This window comes from Megascapheus bottae, chromosome 5, assembly GCF_031878675.1.
Source record: "Megascapheus bottae isolate mThoBot1 chromosome 5, mThoBot2.hap1, whole genome shotgun sequence".
NCBI lineage: Eukaryota > Metazoa > Chordata > Mammalia > Rodentia > Geomyidae > Megascapheus > Megascapheus bottae.
Genome location: NC_143513.1, coordinates 5,670,028 through 5,686,489, shown reverse-complemented (window position 1 = coordinate 5,686,489; position 16,462 = coordinate 5,670,028).

The following is a 16,462-nucleotide window of genomic DNA, read 5'->3' as shown; positions in this document are numbered from 1 at the left end:
ATTCACAGTCCTCCTAAACTTCCTGTGGGGAAAAACACAGAGGCTTTGGTTGCTCCCACCCCCACTTGTGAAAAATGCTCTTTCATCTTCTAAATCAAATGATAGTCCAGAATGGACAGAAATATACATTCTGAGACTTTTCATTTCCCCGTGTAACCTCTAACTCCCATGTTTCTCTTCTTTGTGATTCTTATCACATTCTCCAGCATTTAAATCATATCCTTCTCCATCACCAGGCGTAGTCACATTTCAAACCTACTTGTTCTGATGTCTCCTGCTCACACTGAGCTGGGAATGGTGGCTCTTTCACCAGTGAACATTCACCACTGGTACAATCCCTAACTCCAAGCAGGTTCTCCATGACCTTCCCTTTAACAATGAGTCAGAACCTGCTCCTCCCCACAGAAGTTGCGCACTCAGAGCTTAAATCAAATGACGGAGTCAGCCAGGATCTCTAGACAGAAACCAGGGATGTGGTTCTGCACAAGTGTCCTAGCAACTTCTACTTACTGTTTAAAGCCATGGGCACCCCTGACCCAGGAACAAGATGAACATATGGATGTTCTTGGATATCTCTGCCAAGTGGCAATCTCTGAAAGAGCAAAGACTGACTGCTGTCTGCTGCGTGACTCCAAGGTGGCAACAGGAATTGTTTGCAGGGCAGCCACAGCCATAAAACCAGAGGCCTGGATTTTGTTTCCTAACAGTCTTCAGGGAGCGGGCCTGGAAGGAAGGATATAACCAAAGAAAACAGCATCACGGGGGCTGGGAGTTTGGCCTAGTGGTAGAGTGCTTGCCTAGCATGCACGAAGACCCGGGTTCGAGTCCTTGGTACTACATACTTAGAAAAAGCCAGAAATGGTGCTAAGGCTCAAGTGGTAGAGTTCTAGCCTTGAGCAAAAGAAACTCAAGGATAATGCACAGGCCCTGAGCTTAAGCACAGGACTGGCAAACAAACAAACAAACAGAAAACAGCATCACACTTGATAGTAAGATTGTTTCCGTCAGCATTGTCCAAATTTGCACTGTAATTAGATAGACAGATACCCATCTCTCTATTTCTATCTATATATGCCACAGCATTCTAAAGTGGGTAATACTGGCTTATATAGAAACATACAACAATACAGATGAAAGGAGGCTTAGAGTCAATAACTTTTATTAGTTAGATGGATATAAAATAAGTTGTGTTGCCTAATCTATTACAAATACCAGAGAAAAGTAGAAGTGATGGAAACCCATACAGGTGGTAGCATGTATCCATTCTGGGGTCCTGTAAGCCTGAATTCCTCATTTCTCACTGGGCAATTATGGGTAATTTAAGACTCAATTTCCTCATATGTGAAATTGTATCTATAGTCATTCTTCAAACTCCACTAAGAATTTGTTCCAGGATATCTGAAGATGCTAAAATACACAGATGCTTAAATCTGTTAGAGATATTTGTGTGGCATTTGCTATATAATCTTTGAACATTACATTACTTACAATGTCAAAAGTAAATGTGATGCAAACATTTGTAATACTACAGTGTTTAGGGAACCAGGACAAGGGAAGATGTCTATGTTTGTTCAGTGCAGATGCAAGCATTGTAGTCTAACTAGATCGTTGATCTACAGTTGTTTGTAGGTGTGAATATGGAAGGCCGGCTACCCCTCAAGTAAAGCTGCAACAACACTTGAAATATATATATATATATATATATATACACATATTTAATAATTGATGGAGGTTAATATTGCAATGAACATAAGAGAAATGTGGATCGTGTTTGGGGTGGATTTGTATCCACTGAGGCTATACAACATTCAAATATATCTAGTAATTGAGAAGAGGCTTAAAAGACAAAAGGAAATTCTATCTTCTACTGTCTATGGAGTTCAAATTGGGTCACCTGTGGAGCTGGGCCAAGCAGAGATTCTCTCCAAAGTTCCAGATTTGCCTCCTTCTGCCACAGGTTCTCTATAACCCAGGCACTTTGCTTTCTACGTGTGATCTGAACTGGATGTTTCTGGGAGCTTTCTGAAATCCTCCAAGGAAATTCTTTATTTTTTCTAGCTTATAATAAATAAACTTAACTTTGGTTATTTCTGCCTGGTAAGATCTTCACTACAGATAAGGATTCCAACCGACTGTCTTTTTACAGTTGGCTCCCTGTTTCTTCATTGCTAAGATACTTTGTTACATACCATTATCCTCAACTATAACAGTGGCACCATTTTCCATGTTCAAGGACACAGAGTACAGATCTGTAAACATGGAAAATGGTACATAAACCAACAAGTTGATTTGAATTCACCAGCTAAAGAAATGGTATCCCCACCTACAAATCTAGGTGGGGAGGCTTATCTATCTCATGTGGGTTTTTCATGCCTAACTCTGGCTGCTGGGAGAGTAGAAGCCTAGAAAGTCGAGCCTCATTCGGTGAGAGCCAATTACAAGAGTAATGCTTGTCTGGTGCAGGCACGACTCTGCTCAGTAGCCAGTGATTTTCCAATGTTTTTAAGTTGGAGGGAAATACATGACAGATGTGTTGGCTCTAGAAACAATAAAAACAGCTCCTTAAATCACCAAGAAGGAGGGGGTGGGGAGTAATATAATACTGGATAAATCAAGGAGGAGGCAGTCTGTTAGGGTTTCAAGCAGCAAAGAGGTGATGTGTTCAATAGCAATAAATAGCCTGAGGTAAGGAGATCTTGGACCACGGGTACCAACCAGCATAGAAATGTTCCCCAAGCCCCACCCTACAAGAATATAACCTACAACTGGAGGCACAGAAGAAGGATAAAATACTGACAAATTCAAGTAAGGCCACATTAGTAAAATATAGTATTCTCCATGTACTTCCTAAAACAAAGGGAAGAAAAGCTTGGGTTGGTGGTAGCCTGTCTTGAGTTCAAGACAGTTGTTCTCAACATGTACTGTTCTTCAGAATTCCCTGAGGTTCTTGTTAGTAATGCAGGTTCCTGGACTTCTTTGCCAAGAAATGCTCGTGCACTATATTTTATATTGAGTCTGAGAATCTATTTTGTTTTGTATGTGGAAGGGGGTTCCCTGGGCCTTGAAATCAAGGCCTCATGATCTAACTTGCATTTGTTTTGTCATTCCACTTAAGGTTGGTGCTCAACCACTTGAGCCACACAACTATTTTTGACTTTTTGCTGATTAATTAAAGCTTTAAAGCTAAAGAGTGTTATGGACTTTTCTGCTCAGGTTGAGCTCAAACCATGCTTGTCAGGACCTCAGACTGTTGAGTAAGTAACATTCCAGGTATGAGCCACTGGCAATCAGCAGAGTCTATTTTTGATAAGTTAGATTGCGCCTATAAAGCAGAGAGCATTATTCCTTGCATAGCATAAGAGTCTAATAAGGTTTCCTTAGGCTCAATAAGTACAATGGCAGGTCATATTGTCCTAGGGTAAGATATTCAAGGCAAAGATTGAATTACAGTATTAATGTTAAAGTACTATGAGTAATCCACAGAAAGTAAAATTTGTATTTGAAAATTCTAACTTTCCCAGTGGATTTTTTTTTCTGCAGTGATGACCAGCACAGAGAGTATTAGAGTCATTTATGATGACAGTTACACTTTCGTGTCCACTTGATTGAGCCATGAGGTATCCAGATATCAGGACAAACATTATGCTGAGCTTTGTCCACAAGCTTGTGGATTAATGTTTGACTCATTAGCCAAAGTACAGGAAATGGTATTTCCTAGTGAAAATGAATTTCGTCTAATAGAAGGACTGACAAGAGAGTCAGCTTCAACTGACTACTAGAGTAGAGACATCAAGTCTTCTCCTGCCCTGGAACTTGAACTTTCAAGGCTCTCCTAACTGATGAGTATTTAGAGTTCAGACCACTGAACAAGACTTCACATCATAAGCATGGGACTCTTCAGCTTTCTGATCATAGAAAGCACACAGATTCCAAACACCAGGACTATGAGGAAAAGAAATTCCCATTGCTTAAGATGCCCAGTTGATGGCATTTTGTTAAGGCAGTACAAGTGAGTAGAGATTTGGGTACTAATCAGAGTGCTAGTGTAACAAGCACCAAAGCAAAGCAAAGCAAAGTGGCTTTGGTACTTCATGATGGATAGTAGAAAATTTTGAAAGCCATTTTAGAACTATAGAGATCAAGGGAGATTCTGGTGACACTGCACATGGAAATAAGGAACATATGATGGACGCTAACAGAAAGGCAATATTTGTTATAAAGTGACAGATAACTTGATTGGATTATGATCATGTTGTAGTGTTTTGTAGAATCTATGAGCAATGTCATTGTAATAGTGAAGTGATTTCTAAGGTTATTCTGTGTGTATCATTCAATGAGAGGAGAGAAGATGTTGCATTAGGGAGAAATTTAAACACAAAGGAACTGGAACTTAAACATTTTTGACATCATTCGTTTAAAAGAAAATCCAGGAAGGCTTGCTTTGAAGAGAACTCCAAGAGTATGATTGAATATTTGATAATATCAACAAAAGACTGCTAAAGCTGAACTTAAAGGGACAGAATTGGACACTATGGGCTCCTAAAACTAATCGGGACTATACTATCTTTCAAGAAAAGGAAAGAAGGCAACAGGGGTGTAACTCACTCTGTAAATCACGTGCTGTGTCTCACATGCATGACACACTGAGTCTGGTCTCAGCACTGAATGAGACAGAGAGAGACAGAGACAGAGAGACACAGACAGAGAGACACAGACAGATTGACAGTGACTGAGGAAGAAAGAGGAGACTAGAAAGGCCAAATAAAGAAAGGAAAAGAAAAGAAAAAGGTAGTTAAGATAGTCTGAGTTTTCAGTTTGAATGGTAGTCTGGAGCACATAGACTAAGAGTAAAGTTGGCTCCATCCTGATTCTGAGAGTGGAACAGCTTCCATGGGTAAGCAACCAAGCCACAGGAATGGGAGATGCTATTGTCCCTGTACACAGAGAGGGGTTATCCTCGAGTTTTACATTCTTCCTGGATTTCTCTTGTTAGATTTCACACTTGTTTGGATCGGTCATCCCTTTCTTTCTCTTAATATCTTCTTCTTGAAATGAAAACACTATCCTTTGTCTGTACTCTCATTGTATTTTGGAAGTACAGTTTGTCTTCTCTCAAAGGTTCACAGATAAAGAACTCTTGTTTGGGATGAATTGTACCTTGTGTCATCTATATATTTATATCATCTATATATTTATATATTCATATCTATATATACAGATGTATATATAGTTAATTTATATTGTATTTAGGAGAAACAACTTTAGAGTTTAGAGACATTACTGGATTAAGTATGTGGGAGTTGTAATGTGGAAAAAGTATATTTGCAAGTCCTGAGGACAATGAATTTGTGGAGAACAGGACAAAGCGATGCAATGAATGTTCATAGTTATGTTCAGTCACGTGTAGAAGCGCAGTGCTTTCCTACTGAGATTGTCAGATAGAGTCACAAGGCCTGGTATCTGTCAGTGAGGAGGTCTGTGTACCTCCACTCAAGATAATTAGGGCAGTCTCTTGGGAAAGGATGAATGCCCTTATGAGAAGAAACCCCAGAGAGCTTCTCTCTCCTGCTCTGATCTATGAAGACTCAAATAGAGATGGTGGAGCTGATGGCAAGCCAAGAAGAAAGTCCTCACTGAGAGATAGAATTGGCCGGTATCTTGACCCCCAGCTGTGCAGAACAGCGATGTTTATTATGGAGGGCATTGAATTGATGAGACTTGGCTGGGACAGACTGGAGGGCATAAGCCGTGTGACTAAAAAGGAGTAGGGTGAGAATAGGAACTTAGGAGTCTAACAAGTATTTGTCACTTGACTACGTGCTCCATATTTTTCCCAGAGAATTTCTGGAAAGATAGTCCTGTTCCCTTCCTTGAACTTTGCTTGAGTATCCTAATTTCCCTCTAGCAATGGATAAGAAAAAAAAATAGTGAATCGATGGAAGGGTCCAGGTGCTTGGATTTATTTCTCTTCCTTAACATGTCTGAGTACTGGGATAGGAATTTCCCCCCTTCTTCTCTCCTAAAAGGTGTAGGCCAGCCACAAAGGAAAGAAACACAAAGGAATCTCTCATTTCTATATGACTCAACCCTGTCACCAACACCTGGGTTAAAATGAAGTTTCACCAGATGGAAGCCAAGGCCCTGCAGGGACAGGTCTGCTTCAGTGTGTCCTGGCAGACCTACCGGTGACACACTCTGCAGTCAGCTCATCAGACCACCGGCTTGCTGGCCTTCTGGGTCTGGTAAGAGTTGGAACCCTGGGAGAGAAATGCAAATGTATATTTAGTACCTACATGGAAGTTAAAATGTGCACACACAGATACACACACATTTTGCAATACGATTTCTGGTCTTTAGATTACTATAGACAACATTTCAGGTTAACATGCTTGGCTAGATTGGAGGCCTGGAAAAGAGTAGAGTTATAGCAAGCATCACACCTCTCTCATATGAGTGGGAAAGGAGTGCCAAGATGATTTGTTTCAGGATGGATATCCAAAATGTAAAAAGAAAAAGCCAGTCAAGGAAAGTCCTCTCCCAGCCACGAGAGTGGACACAGGGCATAACTCCACCCTGAAAAGCAAAAGATCACCCTGGGAAGCAATCAACAGTGAATATGTGGGTGTATCATCTTTGTTCAACCCATCACCAGCCAGGAATTCCATTATGAGATCAGCTGGAGAAAGTACCTAGAATGTTCATCCAATGGTAGGCCTTTCAATGCCTACCATTGCACAAAGGAGACAGCCATAAACCATCGATATGTCCTCCTATCATCTGTCTTGTGCACACATGATAATCTAGTCTCTTGCCTTTCCTTTTGTTTGGGGGGAGGTCATGGGGCTTGAGCCCTGGGCCTGGGTGTTGTCCCTGAGCTCTTCAGCTCAAAGCTATCTCCCTACCTCTGAGCCACAGCCCCACTTCCCATTTTCTAGTAATTGATTGGGGTTAAGAGTCTCACGTTCTTTAGTGCCCGGACTAGCTTTGAACTTGGATCCTCAGATCTCAGCCTCCTGAATAGCTAGGATTACAGGCCTGAGCCACCTCACCCAGCTTACTATTTCTTTCTATTCCCTTTCATTGTAAGAGCAAGTCTGTACTATTCGGCCAGCCTGGCATCCTGCTATTTTCATTTTCCAGACTGGACCACTCATCCTTCCAGCATGGTTAAATCTGATCCTTTCAGTTTCACCACAAAAAGCCCTGTTCCAACTTTTGCTCCCTGCTTCGCAGTTATTTCCTTTCTTGTGACTTCCGTAGCACTCATTACTCTGTTGATTGATAAAGTAATATGTGCCCCCTCCTGCTATAAGGACCATGTGACAGCGTCTGCCAGCTCTCTTTTCATAGTGTCTCTCAAGGTACCCAGCTTCCTATAGTATGTGCCCCACACTTGGGCTCAAAAAATGTTTGAATGAATGAATGCATGTGTGCATGCATACATGAGTGAGTGAATGAATGAATGGCAGGATTTAAGTTGCCTGTGACTGCAGAGAACTGATGTAGGCATCAAAGCTGTGTAGAGAACCATCGCTACCTGACTTGCTCTGAGAGCTGACTTCCCTGGGACACTTTGGGTAGAAGCAGAAAGGGAGGTTTTGTCATCCATTAGGATGTCTTAGTCTATTTTTCTGTTGCTAATAACACAATGCCACAGACTAAGTAAGTTATAATGAAAAGAGGTTTGTCTTGGCTCATGACTCTAGCCACATATGCTGATGTGCTTCTTGCTGGCAGAGCTGCAAGGACATCTCATGGCAAGAGGGCACCAGGGACCAGGCTAAATTGGCTTTTTTTTTTAAAAGAAGACTCAGCCTCCAGACAATCCATTAACCCACTGATCCACGAATGGATAGGTCCGTTCAATAGGACAGAATCCCATTTGCCTCTCAAATGTCCCTCTGGGGTTTACTTATTAATAGTTTCAGCTGAAGATGAAATTTCAACATGGTTTTTTAGAAAGGAAACCCATCTTCATACGCAGTCTACCTGCTGAGTGATAGGTACAGGCAGAAGCCAGGGATCTGCCAAAGCTCCACAATCAGCCATGTATCCCAGTCCAAGCTTCTGTGGTCTACAGAGGGATGCTTTTCTAATGAATCCAACAAGAGCAAGAAGCCTGTTGGCAGTTCACAGATAGAGACAGCAGGGGAAATCCAGGATCCTGTGAGTGACTCAAGGGAGTTGTCTGTCCACCAAAGTCCACACTGACCAGAAAGAATCAAGTCTCAGTCTCAAGACAGCTTAGGCTTAAAGGTCAAGTGGCAGGCTCATCGGGACACAAGAAGACCTCAGCCAGCTCCAACAAGAGGGCTTCCAGGAAAGAGCAGGAAGTGACGGCACAGAAGAAGATCTCCCAAAAAGAAATGTACTGATGAACCTTAATTGATATGGAGAGGAAAGCAAGGACCAGGAGTGTCAAAGAAACAAGACAAAGGAGAATAGCCTTGTGTTATGTCCATAGTCTCTGACTATCTCAGAAAAATGTTTATCAAAAGAACTTCCCCATAGAAGGAAGTGGTTTGGATTTCTGGTCAGAGCATCTGTGTTGTAAGCTTGGGTCAGTCCCTTCTGCTATAAACCCTCATGCAACTTGAAGATTGAGAAATACGTACCAGAACCCTCATTTTTGTATTTTCCTTCTCCCATGGAATACACTCAGGTCTGGATAAAATAAGATTGCTTCATGCAAATTGCTTTATGAATTCACCTAAACTCATGACAGACTTTAAATAATGTGCTCTGAAGAGAAAACCAGAAGCAGGGAGAAATTGAAAATGACATTGCTATTCATTTTAGGAGCTGGAGCTCAGTCCTGTCCCTTTAACCTTGCAGCCAACAGACTCTGGGAGTCACCTCAACAGCTTCTTTTTGCAGATGGTCTATTGTATGTTCTATTATTATTGACATCGCAACCAGTTCTCTCTTCTCTCCCTCCCAGCAGCAGCTAGAATCGCAGCCAAATGGCCTTGACTGGAGGAACCCATTCAAGGCCAATTGTCTGCGGTTACATGTGTGTGCAGCTCTCACACTCACTCCATCCTGACAAGTGCAGAGGGTGAAAACATGCCTAGGCAGTCTGCTCTTTGGAGAGGGATGAGGCCTGCTGCTGCGAGATTTATCATCAGGGAACTGGGAGGTTGGGAAAGGCCTTTATTTGAACCAAAATTGGTCATTTAGAGTTCACTGTGTAATCCGATCATTTATTTATATTTTTCTGCACTTTTGATCCAGGAGGAGCAGGTACCTGTGGGACCATTACCTCACATAGCATCCTGTGGTCAAGCAACTCTCTCACCGGACAGCCTGGGGGATGTGACTTTAACCCTGTGGGTTCTATGTAACCTCTAGAAAGAAGAAGATTAGAGCATCCCTATTCAGATTTCTCTCAAATGGGATCATGAGACATAGTGCACGATTCCAGCATACACAATCCTACTCATAAATGGGAGCCTGGCTAGGAAAGAAGAAAATGCGCCTGCAGAGAAAAACAAAACAATAATCAAAGGGTGGGTAGGCAACAAAGTTTCTTCTGGTAAATGTTGACGGGCTATAATGATGGGATGGAATTCAGTGGCCTATAAGCTTAGCCATGACTCGAAGAAGGAGTCCCAAATAAAAGCCATAGCACAAGGCTTTCTCAGGACTTGAGCCTGGAAGAGTGTGCTAATCCCATTCAGTCCACATATTCTAGTTTTATTGACTAGATGAGTTTCTAGAGGTCTAAGGAATCATCTGTCAAGTCATCACTAAAGTCATGATTCAACCCTGTCTTGGGATGTAGAGTCTAACTTCTGTTCTCCATGGTCTCTAAAGCCACATCTAGAAGCCTCAGGAGCAGATAATGGAAGCATTTGCTTGCCTTACTCACCACCCCAGAAGATTCAGCAGACATACTCTTCTGTGAAAACTGCAAGTTTTCATTGTGTATCTTCATCCAACGTGTGTCCCGCCCTTGCTATTCATGCCATTCTCCAAGCTAGGATGGGAGGGACGGCTGCTCCAGGTTCTGTCCATTGAGATTGGAGCTAGAAATTCATGAATAATGGGTTTCCATGGATTTCAGCTAAGTCAGAGCATGAAAGTAATGCCTGTAACTTATTGTTGCCTGGTTTTCACACAGGATTCTCCAGAATGTTCTACTTTGTATTTACTATAATGTACAACACATTAGTTGGACATTGGTGTGCATTCAACCCACACTCTCAACCAAGTTCTTTGCCTTTGTCTCTCTGTTGTCTTTGAAGGGTAGCTACACTGGATGGTTTTGCCCAGGAAATCCAGGAGAATTCTTTGTATCTGTTATGCATTAAAAAAAAATCCAAGTCAAAGAGATATTCTGATATTTGCTTAGATGGTATAGAGTCCTATGCTTGAAGTAAATAGAATCATTTGCCCCTTTATGAAACTGACTTAGATGATTTCAGCATCTCATGTGTGACTTAGAACTCTAGGAAGCCATTTACAGATACAGATCTAGAATACACTATAATTCAGGGGTACAGCTTCTCTGCTTTGTAGTCTAGAATTGAATGAAGGTATCCAAATTAGTGTTATTTAGGTTATTATAAGAGAAGAGGTAAAATTCTCCAAACATGGCAATAGCATTCATTCATTCATTCATTATGAAGCAAATGTTTACCATGCAACCTTTATGGCAGATGTACAGATACTGAGGTAAATAAGATGCTTTTGCTTTCAGAGAGCTTTACTATAGGCCCCAGGGTAGACAATTCAACAAGTATTTTCTGTGAAGTTTGAGGAGTAACTACGTAGTTGAGGACTGAGTTCAAGACTTAGAAAAATGCAGAATTGATCAGCACAGTTACCAATAATTGAGCTCATATGCATATGCTCCTTTAGTGCTATTACTTTCTTTTGTTTCCTGAGAAGAGATTTCAGAGGTTCAGGCTGTGATCAATGGGGTACAATTACCCCTTTCAGTACTTTGGGCTACTCATCTCAGATATTAGTAATAGATGGCTGCTTCTCAAGTGTGGCCATAACCATATCAGCCAGCTCAGGCTGTGTAACAAAAGATAGCAAAGATATGGCTGACAGAGACTTGTTTTCTGAATTCTGAATGTTGGAAGTCTTAGGTCAAAGTCTGGAAGGGTTGAGTTTTGATAAGAGTTCTGTATCCTTCTGTATCCTCACATTGTGGAGAGGAAGACAAAGACCGAGATGAGGACAGAAATAGAAAGAGTCTTCAATGTCTCTTTCCCTTCAGCCCTGTCAGATAGATTCCCTCACCTTCAGACCTCATTTAGCCTTCATTACTTCCTAATCTACTCTATTTTCAGATATGGTTACACTGGGATTATGGCTTCCTTGAGCTTGGAAAAGGACACAGATATTTTAGCCCATACTGATAGCTGATTCTTCAGGTTCTGGTAGTAGAATGGATGTCTCTCAGAGAGAAGTCTTTCTGAACAGTGTCAATAAATCAAGAAAAGTGAGCCACTTAATTTCAAAATTAGCTCGTTAAGTACTATAGGCACATTGTTAATTTGGAGACAAGTTTACATTTAGGATATAGTAGCCATTTCCTCCTTCTGGATTCATTCCTATTCAAGAGATTTGTATGTCTAACCAAGAGGTTAGAAAATAGAAAATAACTTTTACCTGGAGCAGAGTGGTTGGGAGGGGGGTGGATGTAAACGAGGTACAGAAGAAATCTAAAGAGAATATAATGTATCCGTTTATATATTTGAGCCTCAACCTATAAATAAAAAGAGATTAGGGGCGGGGAGTTTGGCCTAGTGGTAGAGCGCTTGCCTAGCATGTACGAAGACCCCAGTTCAATTCCTCAGCACCACATACATAGAAAAAAAAAAAGCTGGAAGTGGTACTATGGCTCAAGGGTAAAGTTCTAACCTGAGAACAAAAAGTACAAGGACAAGGACAGTGCTCAGGCCCTGAGTTCAAGCCCCACAACTGGGAGAGAGAGAGAGAGACAGAGAGAGACAGAGAGAGAGAGAGAGAGAGAGAGAGAGAGAGAGAGAGAGAGAGAGAGAGAGAGAGAGAGAGAGAGAGAGAGAGAGAGAGAGAGAGAGGGAGGGAGGGAGGGAGGGAGGGAGGGAGGGAGGGAGGGAGGGAGGGAGAGAGAGAGAGAGAGGGAGAGGGAGAGAGACTAGAAGAGCCAATTCTAGAGGAATGTGCATTCTTGTCTAACATAAGAAAACCAATCAAAGAGATGAATGTGATCAACTCATAGGAAAAGTCTGTGATGGAAACTAAGTTTGCCATGTCTGAACCTACTGAATCCAGCCATTATCTAGGCAGGAGGCAGTAGGCTATATTGGTTCCATCTCACAGGACAGGCTTTGGCCCTTCTGTTTGCCTCATTCCTACTTAATGAGCAGTCTGGTGCTCCAGTCTTGCTTTTAACAGTGTTACTGCTCAAAGTTCTTCTCCCATTTTCTTTGAAATGTTTCAAGATAACACACCTGGAAAAGAAAGTTACTGAAACTTTTAACTTCAGAACTCAGATTGGCATGAGTCAAAATCCCCCGAGGAAAGATAGTTTAAAAAGAAAAAAATTATATATTTCCACATATGTTTTCAATGAGACTTAGGTCAAATAATTTTATTATTTGACAAAAGCAATTCAAGGAATTACTTTTTTTGTTTTTTCAGAATGCCTTGAAATGCCATTAAAATTTACCTATGAGCACATGCCTATAACTTGATCCTTGCCCAGAGTGTTAGATCAAATGAGGAAGCAGAGGCCTGGGCCTGGTGAGTTAGAGACTTGGCCTGCGGCAAGGGGGAGGGGCATTGTCACTTATCTTAGCACTCCTGTTTCCACCTAAGTGGGGCAAGCAATCTATTTTTCCATTTGACACCAATCAGGAAATGGCTCTGCTACAATATCCTTCCTGTTAATTCTAATGAGGTAGAATCCCAGAAGAGCAAGGAATAGCAGCAGACGACCAAAGGCTGAGATGAGATGGGCCAGCCCTGACTAAAGGATGAGCACTGTCCAGTTTCAAAACACTGTTTCTGAGAAGGCAAACTGCAAGCGCAAGTTTCTAGAGAGTTAAACAGAATGCCTGCAGCAATGCCCACTTTTCTAGTCCAATAAATTCACTCTTTTGAAATGATCCTTAGCATGTTTTCTCAATGGCTAGGTAGGGGTGATTACTGTTGGGGCACAGTCCTTCATGGTCTCCTGTAGTACTAGATATGTTGCTGAATATGTATTTCCTTACACTCCATAGTGGGACCACTTTCTAGTGCTTTTGTACTGCCTGCATAATAGAGGAAGATTCCCCTCTTACTATTCCTCCATTGCTATGCACCCCACTACAGGAAGTGTCCTGAGGGGTCCATGGAATCACTCCTGCAGGTGACAAGGGAGCCAAAGGGCTTCCGATATTCATTCTGTAGAGTTTCAACAAACCTATTGTCTCTGACCTGAATATCTGTCTTCTGCTGCACAAGCATTAGTCTTACCTTTAGCTAGCAAGAAAAGTAACATCAAATTCCAGATATGTTTTATTTGAAAAATAAGATGAAGTTAATGTCCTCTATGGAGTGAATTTAACTATGAAACATGAATATACATTGCTAATACAGATATTTAGAATAATTTCCAGATATTTGGAAATCATGTATTACATATTTATTTATTTGTTTATTGTTGGTCTGCTTTTTTTTTCTTTTTTTATTGTAAAGATGATGTATGGAAGGGTTACAATTATTTAACTAAGGAGGTGAGTACAATTCTTGAACATTGTTACCCTGCCCCTTCGTTTTCTCCTGCTTTCTCTCACCAGATATTTCAATATCCATCAGGGGGAAGTATCACTGTGACTCAAGAGGTAGAATGATATTCCTGAGCTGAAGAACTCAGGGACGGTGCCCAGGCCCAGAGTTCAAGCCCTATGACCAACCAAAAAACCCACTTTCAATATGAATCAAGACACAGAAGTTTTATATAAAATATATATTAAAAATATTATACATATACATACATAACAAATAGGCTAGATAATAAAGAATAATCATGTGTATATAAACTAACATATTCGATATAAACTAAGATATGTATATTATATATAAACTAACATACATATATATATGAGTGAGATTTTTAAAAGCAGGAAATGAAGATGTAGAAATTCTACCTTTATATAACCATATTGGCAGATGCCAACAGATGCACACAATTTCTAGGTAGTTCTTTATACCAAAAGATAGCTAACTGGAGCTTTCTCTCCAGGTTTTGTACTTGCTGGATGTCTTTCTTGTTTATTTATTTATCTCTTTTAAATTCTCCTCTTTCCAATTGCTAACTTGTTCTATTTGTATAACAAAAGAATGGCAATGCAAAGAATGACGATGAATAACAAGAGGGCTAGAAGAAGAAAAAGCCCTGTCCATATCCTTGAAGCAGAGACAGTGCACAAACAACTCCTAGGCAATGACATCAGGGCTAGAAGTGGAGTTTCTGCCTAAAGTACTGGTGAATCATAGAATTTGAGAAAGAAGAGAAACAATGAAGTGGCCATAGTTCAGAGTCCTTCAGAACAGCGTGAAATATAAAATGTGAAACAATATGGCTCAGTGTGTGATTTATTACAATATCCATCTCCCACCTGAATGACTTATACAATTACTCTTCTAAGGCTTCTGAAACTCAGTTCTCAGTCTCACTCATTCATTTGCCACACAGAACCCTTCTAAATCTCTCACACTTGTTTCCTGCATTCATTTTACTACTCTGGATTTCATTTAGATTCCCATGGTCATTTTCCTGGGTATTGTAATATTCTCTGAATGGGTCTTTTTCTCCACTTTACACTTCTTGGGTCATTGGCTTCTGTGTCATTTGTTCAGATATAAATCAGTGCATGCTGCTTTTTGTCTTAAAATATTTCAGTTCTTCCCAAACACCAACAACATGGGTTCACATTTAAGGTCAGCCTGTTGACTCCACTGATTGTTTCTAGTTGCCTTCCTTGCTGTCCTCTCCAGATTTATTTCTTTTCATTTCTTTTTTTTTTTTTTGCCAGTCCTGGGCTTGAGCTCAGGGCCTGAGCACTGTCCTTGGATTTTCTCAAGGCTAGAGCTCTACCACTTGAGCCTCAGCACCACTTCCGGCTTTTTTGTATGTATGTGGTACCGAGGAATTGAACCCGGGTCTTTGTGCATGCTAAGCAAGCACTTTAACCACTAGGCCAATCTCCAGGCCTCTTTTCATTTCTTTATGGAAGGCCTTTCCCTCTACTCTCTCAACGTGCTTCCTTCCCACCTTCCTCTGTGTGGCAGATGATTCATAAAGGCCCCTTCCCTTCTCTGAGTCGCCAGTAAGCACAGGCAAGTTCATCAGAAAACTTGACTCTCCCTACTCCTGTTCATTTCCCAAATCTCCCTCCCTCCAGACTGTAAACTTCTTAAGGACAGAAACCTTCTTTGTTTATAACATCAATTCTAATCCTATAGCTCAACCAAAGGGATCATCTCTATGGAGATAATAATAAAAAGGAATTACAGTTTCAAGCGTGGAGTCTGAGTTCAAACACAACAAAATTTGATTGTGACATGTTCATGATAGAGTATCAATATAGTTTGCATCTATATCTTGCTACCCCCCACACAAAAAATATTGAGAGATTCCTGCTGTAAAGTTCACGTCTGACTGTCACCATATGAATGGTGACACCACTGACACAAAAGTCAACAAGAAAAAAAACACAGCAAGACCTTGAAGCCTTGTAGCCTGTCAAGGTCATCCTGTGGAACTGAGCACAAGAGACACGTGTAGCTTCCTTGAATGAATTATAGAAGAAGCTATACGTGTCTCTTGTTGTGCTCAGTCCTACATGGTTCCTCTACTCTACCAGCTAATTCTTTCCTCGTGTGATCAGTGGTACTTACTTTCCTGTAGACCTTGGGGGACTTTGTTCTGTGTTTCAATGTCCTCTCTCACCTCTAGAGATGCCTGCCTTTTCAGAGGGGCCTATGTGAGAAATTGTGACTAGTGCTTGCCTCCTATCTAGGGAGGGGTTCAGCCCCTGATCATGATTTTCCATAATGATATTGTCTGACAGGAAATGGAGCTGAGCTCCCAGCTTCTCTTGTGGTTGCTGGCCGTGCAGACGCAGATCTGCCATACTCTGAAGACAGGACAATTTCTCTTGCAGCGCTGTCTGTGGTGTTACAGCTTACTATTTTCTAAATATTCAGATATGTCTACATTATCTCATCCTACGTTTTAAAAATTTGCTAGTTTTTCATTTGTGCTGGTTTTGAGGCTTGAACTCAGGGACTAGGCACTGTCCCTGAGGTTTTATGCTCAAGTCTAGTGCTCTACCACAGCTCCACTGCTGGTTTTCTGCTGGGTAATTGGAGATAAGAATCTTATGGACTTTCCTGCCCCAGCTGGCTTTGAACCATGATCTTCAGATCTTAACTTCCTGAATAGCTAGGATTACAGGTGTGAGCCACCGCTTTA